This window comes from Ochlerotatus camptorhynchus, unplaced genomic scaffold (assembly GCF_037179485.1).
Source record: "Ochlerotatus camptorhynchus isolate MF236.1 unplaced genomic scaffold, CSIRO-AGI_Acam_v1.1 ptg000191l, whole genome shotgun sequence".
Taxonomy (NCBI): Eukaryota; Metazoa; Arthropoda; class Insecta; order Diptera; family Culicidae; genus Ochlerotatus; species Ochlerotatus camptorhynchus.
Genome location: NW_027040681.1, coordinates 2,173,497 through 2,192,713, shown reverse-complemented (window position 1 = coordinate 2,192,713; position 19,217 = coordinate 2,173,497). Strand labels below are relative to the sequence as shown.

At 40.5% G+C, this 19,217-nt stretch overlaps 1 pseudogene; it reads right to left on the bottom strand.

Annotated features, from left to right (window-relative positions):
- LOC135702315 (uncharacterized) overlaps positions 1-18,967 on the bottom strand; it is a 37,239-nt pseudogene extending 18,272 nt beyond the window's left edge.
- Positions 18,968-19,217: the final 250 nt, after the last annotated feature.

Genomic DNA, 19,217 nt, shown 5'->3' with positions numbered 1-19,217 from the left:
CTGGTTAAAAGTTTACATTGCTTAGGGCGGAGTTTTGCAAATGAAGAGAATCCAATTTTTACAATGGAAGTGAATTTCATTGAATCGTTTATAAGCTTCTCTCAAAGTCATAATTAGTAATCTTTTTTGAATGGCTTGTCGTTTTCCTTCTTTCTGCACAGACACATAATCTTTTTGACCAGGCATTGCCCGGCTTATATCATCATCTTCAAAAAAATTTATTACTGCAAATTTTGTTTCATCACTTAAGCCTGTGCCATATTTTGCGGTTTTTGACGAATGACCTTCCTTTATCAACTTAGCCTTTGTTGCAATATATTTACTAGCATTAAATTGATCCATAACTTTTTGTGTTGATCATGAATAAGGCAATAACGGTAAAATTAATAATTTTTCACTTCTTGCAGTGGATGCATTGGAAAACTTTTCCTTCATGTTTTCTAAAAGTTCTTTGAGTTCATTCACTTCGTCCGCCTCAGGCTCGAAGTTGAAAAGATTCTTTCTAATACCTTCGTTGATTTCACGGTGCTTCTTTTCGGGGTAGTGGATGTAGTCCCACGTCTATCGTTGATACCTGGATTCCTGCAATGCCTTGGTTGAATATCTCGATGTTGACTGGTTGAGTGAATTCTTGGTACGATTGAACTGAAGTAACTGATGTCATTGGTGGTACAGTTGTAAGGCTTTCATAGCTCGGTACGACAGGTACTATCACTGTAGTTGGCATCTTTGAGCTTCCGGCAACATGCTGTTCCTCGTTTGAGATGAAAAGAGCTTGTTTATCAACACGAAGAAGGCGAAAACCAGTATTCAATCCTGATGCTTCAGAATATCCAATCGATTTTAATTTCTGGATATAATATTCGAAATATTCCTCAGCCCTTTCGAGCACTTGACTTCCTCGAACATCACTGGCGTGCACAGGGTGGGGCAAGGTGGGGCAATTGCTCCACCTTTTATAAATAAGATTTTTATTTCCACATGATAAAAAATATCTAGATTTCTTGATAACTTGATTTGAAGGTAAAATTGAAACTCTTTTATTGCGTCAATTCCTTTGAGATGGTGCCTGAAAATTGCACCACAAAGGTGCATGAAGGGACAAACTTCAAAGAAATTTTTTGGTCCAAAGATTGCACCACATTGGTGATTACAAGAAATTTATGGTGTAATTTTTTTTTTTGAAGTTTGTTCATGGAGGGTTAAAAGAAAAGGGTAAATTTAAGGTTAAAAATTCGTCTATTTCTGGTTCTAGTTCAAAAATTGAATCGCGCTAAAAATTTGGAGGTGCACATTTAACTGAAAATTTCTGGTGGAAAGTTCACAACACTGTGGTGAATGTAAAAGCATGGTTTAATAATTTGTCTGGTGCATAATTTGCATCGTTCTGATGAATGCAAACTTCACTGAACATTTATGGTGGAAAATTTGCACCATTCTGCATGAAGAGGCAAAGCCTGAAAATTTCACAAAGGTGCATGGTGAAACAAACTTCACTGACAATTTTTGGTGCACCGTTCTGGTGAATGGAGGAGCATGCTCTATCGAAAATCTCTGGTGCGAAATTTGCATCACTTTGATAAATGAAATGAACAGAAAATTGCTGGTGGAAAACTTGCACTAGTCTGGTAAATGAAGGCACCAGCTTTATTTAAAATTAATCTGAATTTTTAATTTCTGGTGGAAAATCTGCACCATTCTGGTGAACCGATGGGCAAGCGTTTCGGAAAATTTTTGGTCTTAAATTTGTTGAATAAAGAAACAAATTTTAATAATAATTTCTGGTGTAAAATTTGCACCATTCTGATGATTGGAGGGAAGCTACTTTAGTGAAAAATTTTTGGTGAAAAATATGAAAATAGGGGCAAGCTTTATTTGAAAATGTCTGGTGGAAAATGGAAAAAGGAAATCGGTATCAATCAGAAGATTGGAGAAGCAATTTAATTGAACATTAATGGTGGAAAATTTGCATCGTTCTGGTCAATTCAAACTTTCTGGTGTTAAGTTTTCTGGGGGCAAGTTTGTATTGAAAATTTCTGGTGTATGATTTGCAACATTCTGCTGCATGGAGGGGCAAGCTGAATTGAAAATTCCTGATCTAAAAATAGCACAGTTCTGGTGAATGGAGGGGCAAGTTTTATTGAACATTTCTGGTAGAAAAACTAAAACGTTTTGATGAATGGACAGACAAATTAAACTTGATTTCCAAGAAGAACGTAAAGGATATTGAATTCTGAGGACAGTTCCAAAAGAAAATATTTCTAGGAATGATTTCATGAAATTTCTGCGAATAATTTCTAATGAATCCTGCAGATAGTTCCAAGATAATTTCGAAAAGAATACCGAGAGAATCAAATTTTGAATGAAATTCCAAAGGGATGTTGAGGAAAATTTCAAGGGAATTCCGAGGATAATTTCAAGCTAATTCTGGGAACAATTCTGAAGAATACAGAGGAAATTCTTCTGAAACCCCAAGGGAATTTTAGTTCCAAGGTGTTCTGAGTAAAAGTCAAGAAGGGTTCTAAAAATAATTCCAGAGGTCTTCTGAGAAGAATTTCAAAAAAGCTCATATAGTTCTAAAAATTTCGAAAAGAACCTCAAGGAATTCTGAGGATGGACTTTTTTGCAACTGTACAAAGTCTAAAGACAGTTTTTGGATTCCCTAATTGAAAAGCGGGTATTAGTTTGCCATTACATTTTGATCTATTGTTGTGTTACTAAAAATTCGTCTAAGAATTTTCTCTGAAAATTTAAAGTCATTTTTTACGGTGGTTAAAAAGTTACAGCTGTTTATGTGCGTTGCAATAAATTCGGGTTTGTCCTTTATATCATCTTTAAAACATGTTGAATGTTCGGCATTATTTTCTGTCACTCCGACTGGCGGTACTTTGGGATAGGGTGGACATGCTCAATCCTTCGCACAAGTCGTCATTCCGTTAACAATCATGTACTCGCTTGTCAAAATAGTTTTGTGCGCGTTTGTTCCAGTCGTTACATATTTGTTAAACCTCTTTAATGATCGTATTAGTCTTGGTATTTAGGTCAAAATTTGAAAAAAATAGAACTACAATTTTCGCTAAAAATGACCAAGTTCAACGTACTCGCAACGGTAATAGTTAAGTGTAACTACAACAGCATATAAGGGCTTACAAAACCTTGAAATAGTCAAAAATAAACTGTAACGATACCTTCAGAATATATAAAACGTACTGCACAAAATTTCAGAAAGGTAACTGTATAAAAGATGACACCAGTACCTTGAAGAATTTATTTTCTTTGGTTTATATTTTTAACCTGTAAAGAAGAGCATGCCGCAAAACATTATTACAACGATTTCTACAGGGTTCAGAAATTGGAAGAAAGCGACCAATATGCTGGGCAAACACAATCGCAGTGATACCCATGTTGGTAGTATGGACGCGTGGAAGAATTTCAAAATCAGGAAGGGTATCGACGAAAAACTGGACCACCAAAAAAAGAGGTATGATTGCTGCTAGTAAGGCAAAGCGGCTACAAAATCGCTATATAATGGAACGTTTCATCAATACTATGCGCATACTTTGTAAAGGTGGCCGACCACTTCGTGAACATTCGGAAGCTAACTACGATCCTGTGCTGGAAAAAACACTTGGCGGAAGGTGCCAAAAATTGCCAGTACACAAGTAACCGAAAATTCGTTGCACAATGTAATGTTACGGAACATTGCGAAATCCTTGCGAGGAAAACCAGTGGTAATCATTGCAGATTAGACGAGCGATTGTGGCCACCACGAGCAGTTGGCGATTGTCATCAGGTATATTGATAATGATCGGCCGACGGAAACATTCGTGGGTGTGAGACGGGTGTTGAAAACAGACGCGATGATCGTCTTCAATACTATTTCTGAGGTCCTGACAGCGATGCAGATTTCTTGGGAGCAGGTGTTGGCAGTATATTTTGACGGTGCCAGCCCAATGGCTGGCAGCACTGCTGGAGTACAAGCCAAGGGCAAGGACGAAAACAGCAATATACTTTTATGAAGAACTTTGAATGTGTTGGTTTATTTTCTTTTGACAGATACGCGTATTTCGTCTACTACTTGCAGACTTCATCAGGGCCAGTACTCAACACCACTGATCCAGATTGGATTGATCAAGAGCAATATACTGTTTGTTCACTGCTATGCGCACTGTTTGAACCTTGTACTTGTCGACGCAGTGTGCATGCGAAAGGAAGATGCGATTCTTATTGGTCATTCATATCGGTTTGGCGGTGCTATCACCACCATCTAAAGTGACTGCAGCTGAATCCAACCACCAAGGCAACAACATTGCAGCAAATGTATCATTTCGGTTAAAGCCCTACTATTGCAACCATTTGACGAACTGATCATGATTAAATTGTCAATTCCATTGGCTGTCTGAAAGCAGTTTCCATTGAAGAAGATGAACCACCACCGGAGTAAAAAATAAATAAAATTAGCTAAATTGAACAGTAGGGAAACAGTGGTGGTTGGACATTACCATCTCTAACGCACTTTGGAGTACTCCCATCCCCAGATTAAATGCACCATAGAAAAAACAATTGCCCCTCCTTCACAAGATTCTTGTTCACGCTAGTGTAAAACATGCTCGTTCACTCATGTTGCTTCCTGTATTAAAAAAAATTTAAAAATAATAATCTTTAATAATGACTTCATTGAAATACAACTGAAGATTTTGCTTACCTTTTAACCAAATGGTGTTACACTTATTTCCTATGATAACTTTTTAAGATGTATGCGGTAAAAAGCAATCTTTGTGATTAACTGCTTGTTTTCACCATTCAAACTCATTTAGTATCAGATAGATAGGTACAATTTCTACATTAGGTACAGACAGATGTTTTTGGTGTTCACTACTACAGTGTTGAGTATTTGACTTACTACCGTTAAGATCTCTGATACAACTATGCAAAATTGAAGACAATGAATAAAACCCTGGCGAATTGCTGTCTATTTTTTCACTCAGTTTATATTGTGTGGTAATGCAAAATTATTTTCTTTGTCTTTGTCTTTGAATCAGAAAAAAACAATCCATAATGTTCTTGAATCTTGGTAATCAAACCATGGTTTGCCGCACCTTTACTGACTAAGTTGATGAGATTTCGCATGTATTCTGCACGATGATTGCTAATGATGTATGCTTTTGAAACATAAATAGGGGAATTTACGTATTCTCGGCAACCTAAGCAGCGACGTTCTTTCTATAGCCTTTTTCTCTAAGAAACGCACACATATGCAGTATTGGTTTGTTTACAATCTTTTGCTGCCAGCTGCTCTAACAATTTCAGTCGAAAGAATTGTTAAAAACTGTTTTGAAACGCTTTTACAAAGCTCCAATCTTCTCTAGTGAGAGCGAATATTGTCGGCAACCAGTTTTTCTTCGGCAACCGTTCCATTTGAACTGCATGTAAATATGCTGTTCTATTATCGGCAACTCGAAATCAGCTACAATTTGTAGTGCGTGTGTTGCATTTCAAGAAAACCTTGCTAAATTGCTTTTTCTCAGTGGTAAAAATCTAGTCAAATTGAAGCTGAAAGCATAAAGAATCGTTTGTATGCATTCAGCGAAGTGTTTTCGTAAGAAAATCCAGTGAAAATAGTGTTTCAATTTGGGTTGCCGAAAATAGTCTGGCATGCCGAAGCCGTCATTTCCCCTAACTACACACTACTAAAAAGTCTAGTAAATTTTAGTGTCCTGAAACTGACATTAAAATTAGTTGAATGAAACGAGAAATTCTATTCAATCAGTGCACTTTACGTCGACTTGTTTATATTTAGGTTTTAGAACACTTTATTTTTATTGATTGACATGATCACAATTGAAGTAGGCGGAACAACCAAACGTAAATAATGGCTTTTAATGCAAATTTCTGGAGAATAAAATCATACCCACGCAAACTAACAATGCCATTCGATAAAAAAAAACCCGAATTTATCCACCTATGATGTGATCAGACCCTTCTTACTTATTCAAGTTTATTTATTTTATTGTCATTATCAGTGACCAAGCCCCCCACCCCCGTGTAATCCAGTGACGCTACGCCACTGCCTGGGGGTACCCGGAATATATCCGGGTGTAGTCTATTTGGTGGGGCTACCAATCACCTTATCATCGTATTTTAATGTGATTTAATGGGTTTTAATTCAATTCATATTCAAGCAACTTCTCCGGGGTACCCGGAACATGTCCAAGTGTGTCCAATGTGGTCTGGAACACTTAACACGACTTGCATTGATCTTAGTTTTGAATTCTGTAGTAATTTGATGTGTCGCATGATGGTTTTAATACGTTTTCCGTTAAATCCAGCGTGAATGCCCATATTCACCGGATCTTATTCCGGCCATATCTCCGGAACCGGTTCACCGATTCCAAAATTCAATAGCGTTCAATGGGACCCTAAGACCTATCATTTGGCGCCGAGTTTGTCCAAATCGGTTGAGCGGTTGCTGAGAAACGTGAGCGCATTCATTTCGTTACATACACACACACACACATACACACATACACACATAAACACATACACACATACACACACACACACACACACACACACACAGACATGTTCCGATCTCGTCGAGCTGAGTCGAATGGTATATGACACTCGGCCTCGGATCGATAGTCGGTTTTTCAAGTGATATCTATACCCTTCTTTGTAAGAAGGGTAAAAAAGAAAATTAAAAAATCGTCAATTTGAATGGAATTGCTCCTTCAGTAAGGGTCGCTAGTTTCAACATCATATATATATATTTTTTTTTTTTTTTTTTATTCATTTAGTTCTAGCTCAATATTCATCAAATGAATTTTTTAGTTTTGTTAGTAACGATACCTTTTCATGGTATCAGATGTAATGAATCCTAACTTTTCAATAGGGCCTGTGTAGAAAAACACTAATGAAATAAACATACCTATATTGCAAAAACGGCTTGCTTTCTTGCTATGGTGTTTTCCAATCAATCCAACAAACCATTTCAGCAATATATATTTTTAGCTCATTAGTGCTATTTTTACACAGGCCCTGTTAGAAAAGTAGTCGTGATTCAATTTGAAGAACAGATAGCACAAATTGGCATCTTTACTAAAAAAGAAAAACTGTGCAAATTTTCTTCAAAATCGGAGCCGACAAATTAAAAAAAAGTAGAGAATTGCTCAGGTCCATCAACAAAACACTCGTTCGGAGAAGGGGCTCATGGTCATCTTCTTCTTTTTATTCAGGTTTGCTCACCACCCAGAATGAAGGCTCGGTGCGGTTAGTAATACCAAACAGTGTTACATGCAAACGAAAAAAAGATACAACCAGAATTAGCTTTTTTTAAAGTACCGTATGCGTGATAATGTTTGCATCATCGTACAAATAAGGTTCCCGTTTCACCTGTGCATACAATGCCTTGGTTTTCTTTGCATGCACGTAACCTATAGCTCATACCGTAGTAGGCTGTGTATAAAAGAAAATGATTTACTTAGTTTGACAGTTGCGCCATGACGAAGTGGCAGCGTATTCGTGATTTGTCCCACGCGCAATTGTCGCAAAAAGACATTTCAATCGCCGTGGGAGTGTCCCGGTGGACCGTCAAAAGGGTTTTAGACCGAGAAAAAAAAGGACAACTATCCACAAAGGTGGCCACAGGTCGTCCGAGGTCAGCTCGGGTTCCGAGGGTTATCGCTGCTATCAAAAGAAAGATTCGGGTGAATCCAGTGCGTTAAAGGGTGTCCACGATGAAATTGCCACACTATGAAATTGCTCTAACTTTTTAACCGTTGGGTAGAATTTAATGAAAATTTGGGTGGATTTAGTTCATAGTGCATTATTTACATCCTGCAAGTTTTAAAGTCCTGTGATCAAAACTCGCGGAAATGGAGTCGAAAGAACAGCTCGTGCGTGATAAAATCTTGCGCATTCATCACGAGAACAAGGATCTCTCGCATCGTTCCATCGCTAAAACGTTGGGAATCGCGAATTCCACGGTGTCGCGAGTGATTAAGCGGTTCGAGGAACGGTTGACCACCGATCGGAAACCCAGAAGTGAAGGAAAAAGTATTCCGTACAACACCAAAAATCACAACCGCGTAGTTGGGGCCTTCAACCGAAATCCGAACGCCTCCGTTAGGGATGTGGCTAAGAAGCTGCACCTAAGCCGAAGTTTTGTCCAGAAGGCCAAAACTAAGGCTGGGCTTCGAACGTTCAAGGTACAAAAGGCCCCTAATCGCGACGAGAAGCAGAACAAGTCCGCCAAAACCCGTGCCAGGAAGTTGTACCTCAACATGCTGACGAAAGTTGAATGCTGCATCATGGACGACGAAACATATGTGAAGGCCGACTTCAAACAGATCCCCGGCAACCTGTTTTTCACGGCCAAGGATAAGTTCAGCGTTCCGGAGCATGTCCGCACTCAGAAGATATCCAAATTTGCGAAGAAATTCCTGGTTTGCCAAGCCATCTGCACGTGCGGGAAGCGGAGTGCACCTTTCGTGACCCAGGACACGATGAACGGACAGGTGTACATAAAAGAGTGCCTCCAGAAGCGGCTGCTTCCTCTCCTGAAGGCCCACAACGTCCCAACAATCTTCTGGCCGGATTTGGTCTCATGCCACTACTCCAAGGACGTGCTGAAGTGGTATGCGGACAATAAGGTCAATTTCGTGCCGAAAATGTTCAACCCTCCCAACACTCCGGAGCTCCGCCCCATCGAGAAGTACTGGGCGATTATGAAGCAGCACCTTCTTAAACGACCTAAGGTAGTGAAGACAGTCGAGGAACTGAAGAAAGTATGGGTTTACATGCAAAAAACGGTTGATTCACAGGTTGTGCAGAATCTTATGGCCGGGGTTAAGGCCAAGGTGCGGGCATTTGCGTATGGACTGTAAATAAAATACGAGTAAATTGGTAAAATGAAGTTTAATAGTTATTTCTCAATCCCTGAAAATTTGATGGCAATCGGATGAAAACTCGAATTTTGCGAATCAATTTTGTGTGTGGCAATTTCATCGTGGACACCCTTTAAATAAGGAAAATGGCAAAGGAACACGGGATCAGTGACTTTACGGCACGGAACATCAGAAAGGAAGATTGCGGGGCGAAGTTGAGGGCACGGAAAAAAAAACTCACAAGATTACCAACCGCATCCGGGACCTACGAGTCGAACGATGCAAGAAAATCTTGACCTTTTATAAGCGAAAAAATCCGGTAATCCTGTTCACCGACGAGAGCATGTTTACCGTCGATCCCGTATCAAATTCCAGAACCGACCGGTATATTAGTTCCCTTCCGGTAAAAGACGTGGCTGACGAGCACAAGAATTTGTATCTGACCAAGCATCCTGCTAGCGTTATGGTGTTTGGATTGGTGGCTTCCGATGGCAAAAAATGGACCCGGTGTTTATTCCAGAAGGCGATAAGATCAACACGGAGGTCTACATCGGGATTTTAAGTAAGTATGTTCTTCCGTGGATCAAAGAACAGTACGGTCCGAAGCCAAATGTTGTATTTCACCAAGATGGGGCTCCGTACCACACCTCGAACCGCAGCACTCAGAAGTGGTTGCAGGAACATCTTCCGTTCTGGACGAAGGGTATGTGGCCGCCATCTAGCCCCGATTACTCAATATGGCGCGTCATGAAGCCCAAGGCCTGTTCTAAACGGAACCTGAGTACAGAAAGCCTCAGACAAAAATTGACCCGTACCTGGAGAGAAGTGGATCCAGACTACATTATTAGAATTTGCCGTGCATTCCGGAAGCGTGTGGAGGCCGTAATTGCAGCAAGTGGAAACTCGATCGATGAATAACATAGTTTAAGACTCTGAGAAACATCCTCCCTTTAAATAAATAAAAAACAAACTCGAAAACGAAATTTTTGAGATTTTTTTTTTAATTTTAACATTGCTCAATGATGCAAACATTATCACGCATACGGTAATAGTCATCTGAATACCCAACTAACCATATCTCAGTGACATTGTCTCACTCTGAACCTTAATTAAAAGTTATTTTGTGATTATATGGTTACTTTGGTACTCACATGAAATGTTGTGCAAGTACCACAAGTTCAACATCGCCCAACTATGGACTGCTCAATGTTAATACAATTTACTCTTTCAATCAGCGTACACCAACATGATAATCTTCTAAGGAACACCTAAGAATGTATAGAGATCAAGCTCAAAATACAGTACCATCAGTTAACTTCATAAACATCAAACTGTCCAATATTGGACCCTGCCAACCAGGGCTCTACATTTTCGAAGCTCTAAAATGAACTCGAGTTTTATTTCTCTCATACACACGTGTTCAACGCTTCATTTCTATAACGCCTAGCTAGACTATCAGCAAGAAATGATAATGAAAAAGAAGCACGCTTAGAAGGAAACGCTGGCTGTGGATCTTCTCGTCGTTGCTTTGCTCATCGCTTTCAATGTAATAGCGAATTCGTTTATTATCGGGGTTAACACCAGTTCCAACCCAGTGCGAAACCGAACTTTTTGTCAGTGCGAACCTCAACCTGAGCTGGGTTTTAAAAACAAACGATCAAACTGACGTTTGTCAGAAAACAAGCAGACCCAATCTTGATACCCGATCCAGGTTGGAACTGAATAATAAACGAATTCGCTATAAGTAACGTCTATTTTCTAGTTAAACGCAACCTCATTATGGCTTTCAATCCCCTTTCACGAACACTCTATCACCGCTCTTTCAATTTGTTTAAAATGCGTTATGTCCCGTTTTCGTTAATTTTTTTTTTGATAAATATGTGGATGGAAGATAAATTAAACATATAACGTGTTATCTTCAAGTGTTTTCAGGTGAGAAATGCTTTAAATTTGTAATTTCATTTTCCGTCATATACGTCATGAAACCTCTGTTGATGTGTTTCATGAAAGAGAAAACTATCAAAGTCGAGCGCTCTGTCGCTCATCCATTTCACCGAAGCTTGAAAGGAAGACCAATGGAGCGACGGGAGAAAGAGAGACAAGGGATTGAATATTTCTCGCGTCACTTTTCAAATAGACCAATGTAACATATCCACCATTTTGAGAAAATCGAAGTTGAAGTTCGACAGATTATTATTTTAACTGTTTAAAAACAATACATTTTGCAATACTATTTTTAATGTAGTCAGTGTATAATAACGTTGAAAATTCAGAAGAAACGGTAAAATCACAATTTTACTTTGAATTTCATGCTACAATATAGAAAAAACCACATAGGACGTTTTGACAAGTCGAGTTGTACATCGGACATGTTACATTGGACGATTTTTCTCAATGACATAATCAATGAGTGTTACATTGGACGTTTTGTCTACATGATACTAGATTCCCTTTCACAGATTTCAGAGTGTAGTACCTAACTTTAGATTGGCCCCGCCTTTGGAAAATGAGCACCAATCATGTTAGGCAGTCCGAATGACCGAAGTAACAATCAAGTGACCATCATTTCAAACTGTACATTGGACAATGTTTGCTCAATGATTATCTTAAATAAATGAAAGTAAATTTGGATGGATGTTTTTGTATCACATACAATGATAGAAGAGCAATAGTTTGTATCGCTTAACTCGATTTGTTTACATTTGTTACATTGGTCTATTTGAAAAGTGACGCGAGATTTGTTTGTGCACGCCGACTGAGGTTCTAAAATGCTGCGAAGCTGTTTGACTTTAACAGAAAAAGAAAGGCAGCAGTCTCTTCGTCGCATCAATTTGGTCGATTGAAACTGATATTGTGATGCCCTGCTGCCAACACACGGCGCGTGCACGGAAAAGTGGGCCGTCAGAATGGTTCATCGGTTGCGAAGTGAAGTGTTTCTCAAACTGAAGCGATACATTTCTCAATTTTTCAACGTTATCCTAACGTAAACTTAAGATTATCACCCATATGCCCGTCCACGCCCGAAACCCATCCACCACACAAAATCAAATAAAAATGTTTCTGTATGACAAATAAGTCAAGACATAAACGAGAATATGGGTGTATAATGTATATCTTCACTACAACAACTACAGGTAATCATCGAAAGAACTTGCATTTTACTCAGGCACTTTTGAGCCAACTGCAATAACTCTCTCATATTTGAAATATACCACGACCAAATTGGCACAACGACGCTCTATACGCTATCTGACCAAAGCGCAGGGCTTCAGAACATAACTGTTGTACTATGAATCCAAATCCTATAGTATTTTTGCCTGTATCCAAAGAGATGTAACTAGTTTTCCTTGAATTGGGAATCGTTATTTTTGATTAAATTAGAATGTCACTGATATTTTTATTAACAAATATTGGAGAGGAGGGCACATCCACACTCTCCGATGTCGATAGGGTACTCTATTTTAAATTGTAGCGCTTTGTTACATTCAAAATGGAAAATTATAAATTTTACTAGGGACTACTTTTTAGCGAAGAGGCCTGTTTTGATCCAAAATGTGCAATATTTTCCTGTGACAGCAAATTATCGCTACATTTTTACTGCCAGATTGAAAGCTTTATCAAATGAAACATAACTCAATTATCTCCGAAATTCCACTTCCTAGAAGCAACAAAACACACATCAAGGTGTTAACTTTACTCCGATGATTCTATTGTTCGATCCAACCCAGCCAGCCAGCGGTTCCACCTTTGATGACCCACTTCAAACACGGTTTGAAACAAGGCAAAATACAAAACGTATCCTTTTCCTTTGCTACCTTTGGCAATATATCTCAATTCCAAAGACACGTTGGTACCCCCATAGGTGTCCGCTTGTACCTCTAAGGCCAACATTGTAACATAAATAATGCTATTGCATCACCCGAACCAAATAACAGCCGCTTGAGAAGGGTACGAAATTCACAGCAGGGATCTTCGCCGACTGCTGCATCCCAACTACGACCGAGGAAAATAGCTGACAGTTCACCTTTCCTTTCGGTTTGTGTAAAATATCCTAGCATTTTCGGACGAACAATCTAATTATAGGATTGATGGCGGCGACCGGAGAATAGGATAGTGTTGCCGGAGAAGCTAAAAATTGAAATCTCCGAATGCAAACTGACAGGTAGCTAGGCTACCCGTGAAATGCAATCAAAGTGCTGCTCCTCTCAATGGAGTAGTGTGTCCAGGTCAGACGAAACGGAACAAAACAATCAAGATCGACAAATGCACCTCCACCACCGCGGAGCAGCGAAAACTGATAACGTGGAAATTAATAATAATGATAAATGCTCGGAATTAATAAAACCGATACCCCGCGACGGTTCAGCGTTTCGTGGGCAAACATGTTCACGCCCTTTGTGGTTGCGAAGCTGAGTTGGAGGTACAGGGAGAGAAAGATACACAGTGATTACGACCGAGTGATAAGACGCGCGCTTTTTATTATTTATTCACGATTTTGCCGATCCCAGCTGAAGCTGCCTGGCCTTCGTGGAAAAGGGCGTTTTACTTTGTTAGTGTAGTTTTGTTGCGAGTTAAAACGAGAAATGGATTGAAAATTGCTCTCCTTGGCAGTGCCGGTCCACCATGGATGGTGCTACTTGTACAGGCTTAGGCAAGGACGACGAGGCACCACTGCCACCGGCCCTCGAAGGTCTCATTTGAGGGATTTGCTTTGAAGGTTGTTGCGCTTAAATGGAGGGCTTACAGAAGAAACGCTCACAAACCGACGTTGGTGCTTCTCCATGGGTTCATGGTGGAAGAGATTATCTAAATTATATAATTGCAGGTTCGGGTGGATCTGCTTCCTTTTGAAGACTTTGTTTCGCTTGGGATAGAGCCGTTATGCAATGGACGGGGCTGCACGAGCGCAGAAGCCGGTAGGAGTAGTTTCTACACGAGATGATCGAAGCTTGAAGACGGTTCGCGTTTTATGGGCTTTGGGGATTTATTAAATTGGCTAGTTGATGTCTTACTCAGCATCACAGGAGTGCGATTCGGCTCGCCGTGAACGTTATGTGTTTCTAGAGTATCGAAAGGAATGCCGGAGGTAGCTGAAGAATGGCACAAGATGATCAAGTGATGAATGCAATAATGTTGAAATTAACACAGTGAAAAGGTGGCACCATCGAGAGGAAAGAATCGGTTATTTGTATTCAGCGGTGTTTTTGACGAAGGAATACGTCTTTTTTCACTATACTGGGGGTTGAAAATGGGGTATGTAACGCATATTTCTCCAAAGCATTAATGTGAAATGTGCCATGCAATATGCCATTCGGCGGGGAATTTATCTAGCAATAAGCTTGGAATATGGGATAAATAGTGATGCTAGTTAAACAACTTAAGAAATTTAACGAAAATTTTATCCATCGAAATTTACCATACTTAGACTTTAGAGGTGTCTTTCCTAACAGAAACAACACATAGTTGGTACCAAACGAAAATTGCCGAAGCCGCATTTCCATTCGAACTTCGAACGTGTTCATATCGTTCATCACTATGATCCGATTTATGTGGGTGATCTTCTTCTTCTGCTTCTTCTTCGCATTTCAAGGTTATTGATTATCGCATATTAGCTTATTGCGTGCTCTCAACTTAGTGTTCTAGATGCACACCCACAGTTTTTAATTGAGAGCTTTCGATGCCTGGTACCATTTCTGCATTAGTATAATTGTGTGGCAAATACAATCATACTCTATGCCCAGAAAAGGCGAGAAATTGTCCAACCCAGAAAATTCCTAGACTGGATCGGGAATTGAACCCAGTCACCTTCAGCATGGTCTTGCTTTGTAGCAGCGTCTTTACCGACTGAACTAAGGGAGGCCCCCAAATGTGGGTGATGTTCCCAGCAATTTCAAGTTTGTTTTTGGCGATAAATTTACACAGAAACTGATGATCTGGCAAAGAATTCGCAGTTGCAGACTCAAAACCAAGCTTTTCAGCACCAAAAAAATGGTGAGCAGGATCAGTTTTCATTTCTCGTCTTTCATATAGTACAACTTTTTTAATACTGCACGTATCACGACGAAACTTTCATCACTGAAACACGTGTACTTTTAAAACGAATCGCTGTGAAAACCTTCCAAATTCGACTACTAGAGGTGCTGCTATACATATAATAAATGAAGTGTCCGGATTCTAAGTGGACCAGACTTTTGTCCAACAAAAATCCCAAAGTGTGTGGGCAAATGCCTCCAATAAATTTACAGTACATCTACTATGTATCGATTACGAGATGAACTAGCCAAAGAGCTAAAAAGCTTGCTAATAAAGTATAAAAATATTTTCAACGATTGGGCGTAATTAGGAGTAACATTGCGTTTATTTGTATTGACTTTGATTTTTAAGATTTATCGTATAGTGCAGTTGATTTACCAAATGGGCTCGAAATCTTTGTTTGAACGGTTGATTCTGTGTAAATGGGGGGTGACTCCGGCGTAGTGGTTAGCATCCATACCTCTCACGCCGGAGTCACGAGTTCAAATCTCACCCCCGGACAAGTCACGAATGACCCAAGAGTGTTAAAGTGACTATAAAAAAAAAAAAAAAAAAAAAAAAAAAAAAAAAAAAAAAAAAAAATCTGTGTAAATGTTTTATTTTTCAAATATTTTACATTACCTACAAATTTTAGGGTGAATTTTCATTGCTTTGAGTAATTTTATATCCTACCGTGTAGAAAAAAATATATCTGTCTCACAAACATATGAACATGATACCAGAAAATGATATGGAGGAGCATTTCATAAGAGGTAAAATATCACAAAATATTTTCGATAAACTGTTCCTGCAATTCCGTTTCAATATCTAGCTGAGCAATTACTATATCATATCAATTATAATATATGTACTATAAATTTGATACCGTAATTTCTACGTAACTGCTTCCAATAGATGAATTGCTCTTATCAAGGAAGTAACGCAGCTTGTTGATCCACCGCTGCAGTAGAACATCGTTGCAATGATTTTTTTTTTTTTTTTTGTAAAATTGTATCGTTTATTTCAATGTTCTTAAAAGATTATTTACAAAATAATTTAGCTTTCACATATGAAGTAGAATTCAAGTGCACTAACATCGATTCTAACGTTAACTTTATTAACATAGGTGATGTATAATATAAGCATCTTCAATATTTGACTTCGTTTTGTTGGTCCTATGTTTAATAGTGCTGGGCGCAGCAGTTCTTCGAAAGACAGTCGTTGCCAGCCTCCAAGTATCATCGTCATCTTCTGTTGTACAAAAGCCCATGCGTGTGCTACTCGAGGACAAACACTGAATTTGTGTTGCAGCGTTTCAACCACAGCATTGCAATGCAAACAATTCTCACCGTCCGCACGTTGGATGGTTCTCATTAATTTTCGGTGCTCCGTCTTCTCATTTATGAGCAAGTATAAGCTGCTTCGATGGCTCGATAACAGCTGTTTCGTTGCGATGTTTAACCATATACGCTTCCAGTTCGTGCCAGGATTTTTCCTTTCGACCCGTGGTGTTTCCGTCCGCTCCAAAAACAGGCGATGTATTAGTTCACTAGAGGGCTGCTCTTGAACAAATGGTGGGAGAATGGAAATTTGCTGGGAAATTAACTTGAGGCAGGGAAGGTCTGCGGGGGGAGAAATTCCTTGGTTGAGAAGGGATTGATAGAACGGAAGGGAATCCCGTGCCTGTATGTGACGATTCACTAGCAGCGCTTTGCACTTCAATGCCGGTAGCTGCAGCTTCATTCCGCCAGATGCTCTGTCACGCGCCATTTGTTCCATTGGAACCCGCGCTGGTAGTCCGCGCCACAAAAATGAGCCCATAGCTGCCGTTATTTTCGCCGTGTGGACACAATACGGCGGGACGATGGATGCTACATACCAGATCTTTGCCGTTATGAAGGTGTTCAATAGTGTCACTTTTTGTTGAAGATTGAGATTCCTCAGCGAGTGCAACCACAACTGCTGTGCGAATTTGGATACAAGCACATCCCAATTAATTTTAATCATTGCGCGAATTGAATTGGTAAAAAACACGCCCAGGATCTTTACCTTTTCTGCAGTTTGCAACCACGGCACATTCAGTGGATCTCCATCAATGAGCCCGACGTCGATTGCAACCGTTTTCAGTCTGTTTAGTTTTGCACCGGCGGCTCGTTCAAAATCGTCAAAGAGTCCATTGATGCGTTCAATCACATTTATATTGGTGACTATCACAGATACATCATCTGCATACGCCACCACTAGGTCAGTACCGAGTTGTCGCTCGGTACTGACCTAGAAGATAAATGACAAAAAGTAACATCGACAACGGGTCTCCCTGTCGGACCGACCGTTCGATGGGGAAACGCTGCGAAAGATGTCCATTAACTAGCAAACGAGAAAAGGATTGATCGGCAATTCGTGCAAGTAAACTGACGAAGGTTGTGTTTATTCCCAGCTGCCGCATTGTTTCGTGAAGGAAAGAAAGGGATACCCGATCGAAAGCATGGTCGAGATCGTAGCTAATCAGCTTCCCTTTTTGCTTCCTCGCTATCAGTTGAGCAATTCGATCTTTCAGAGAAACAGTGGCTTCGAAAATTGAATGCCCATCGTTGGAACATTTTTGTGCACCACTCAGCACGTGGTGAGTCCTCATCACGAGCTCGAGACGTGCTTTCAGAATCCTACTGAGAATTTTAAAGTCCGCATTCAGAAGACTGATCGGGCGGTATCCTCGAGCGGTGTTTGCCGTTCCTCTCTTTCGCACTAACACAATTACTCCGTTGGCGAACTCAGGGGGTAGCTCATTTGTCAGAGCCTCATTTAATACGAGGTTCAGTTCTCGGTGGATGACATCGAATGTACGTTGGTAAAATTCGACGGGTAACCCGTCGCTTCCCGCAGCCTTCCTTTTAGCCGATGTACGAATAGACGACAAAATCTCGGATGTTGTAATTTCTGCCACGCAAGCTTCGTTGCACTCGTCATTTTCGGGTACCACTCTCTCGCATTGGAAAGGGTGCCGTGCTCCATCATTTTCTTCTGTCGCTGTGTATAATTCCTTGAAGTAACGAAACAGATGGTTTTCGATTGCTTCGGAGGTGTTTAGAGTTTCGTTGTTTTCGCCACGCAGCTCTGTGATAACGGTTTTTTTCCTCCGTCGGTCTCCTAGCTGAAACGTACTAATGTTTTCACCTGCAATGAAGGTATCGTTGATGCGCATGAAGTTCTGCGAGAAGCTGCGCTGGTGTGCGAGCATCTGTGCTTTCACGCGGTTAATCGTAGTTATCATCGCTGGATTCTGGAAATAACCATCATACGCTTGCTGAAGCTGCGAGTACAGTCGTTGGTGTTCTGCATTAAACTCGCCGTATGCCGCGCGAGATTTCCATCGGAAGAAGGACTGGATTTTCGGCTTAGCGTATGACAGCCACCACGTGATCCAATTTGGAAAGTTCCGTCTCTGTCGGGTTACATATTGCCATGTAATCTGGAACTCGCCGACGTTTTCTGCATTCAGAAGGTGAGGACGCAATGACCAATAACCGCGACCAGGTTCGCGGCCAAGGCTGGGAAGACATATTCGAGCAGTAAGCGCTTTGTGATTCGTGAACGAACACACATGTGTGGCTGCATTTCGCAGTTTTGTGCAGAGTCCATTGCTGACGTACATGCGATCGAGCCGAGAGACGAAGCTGTTGAAGCTGCTGTATGGTGGATTGGAGAGCGGGGCTGTTATTGTAGCCCGACGAGTCACATGGTCGCAGTACACAGTTGAAGTCGCCGGCGAAGAGTATATTTTCTGTATTGTGCCGCAGATAGTAAGCAATGGTATTATTGAAAAAACTCTCTCGTTCGGCGCGCATGGCTGTGCCCGACGGTGCATATATGTTGGCTAGAGTCGTGTTTTCGATGCGGAGAGCAACAAGTCGTCCATCTAAGCTCTTCTCGACATGAGAGAAACGTATGTACTCCTTCAGCGCTATCGCCGTTCCTCTCCTTGTGTGATCAACGTTTGCGACGAGGTTGTAGCCAGGAATGGAGAGCTGCTCGTTCTCCACTTCTTGCAGAAAAACGATGTCGAGTTCCATCGTTCTACAAAAAGTTCGGAGGGCGTTGAGTTTCGTTTCGTTGGTGATCGTGTTTATATTTATGGTGGCAACGTTGTAACTGGCGAACTGATCCATTTTCAAAAGTCCTGATCTCGCTCGTCGTCGCTGCCGTCTCGCCGTTTCCTAGTTTGGCGGCGCCCTCTCGAACGTGTGCTGTTGGTTGACATTGCTGATTCGTCTGTCTCGTTGCCATCGGCTTTGCCAGTAACAGGAGTTTGTTGACCAGAAG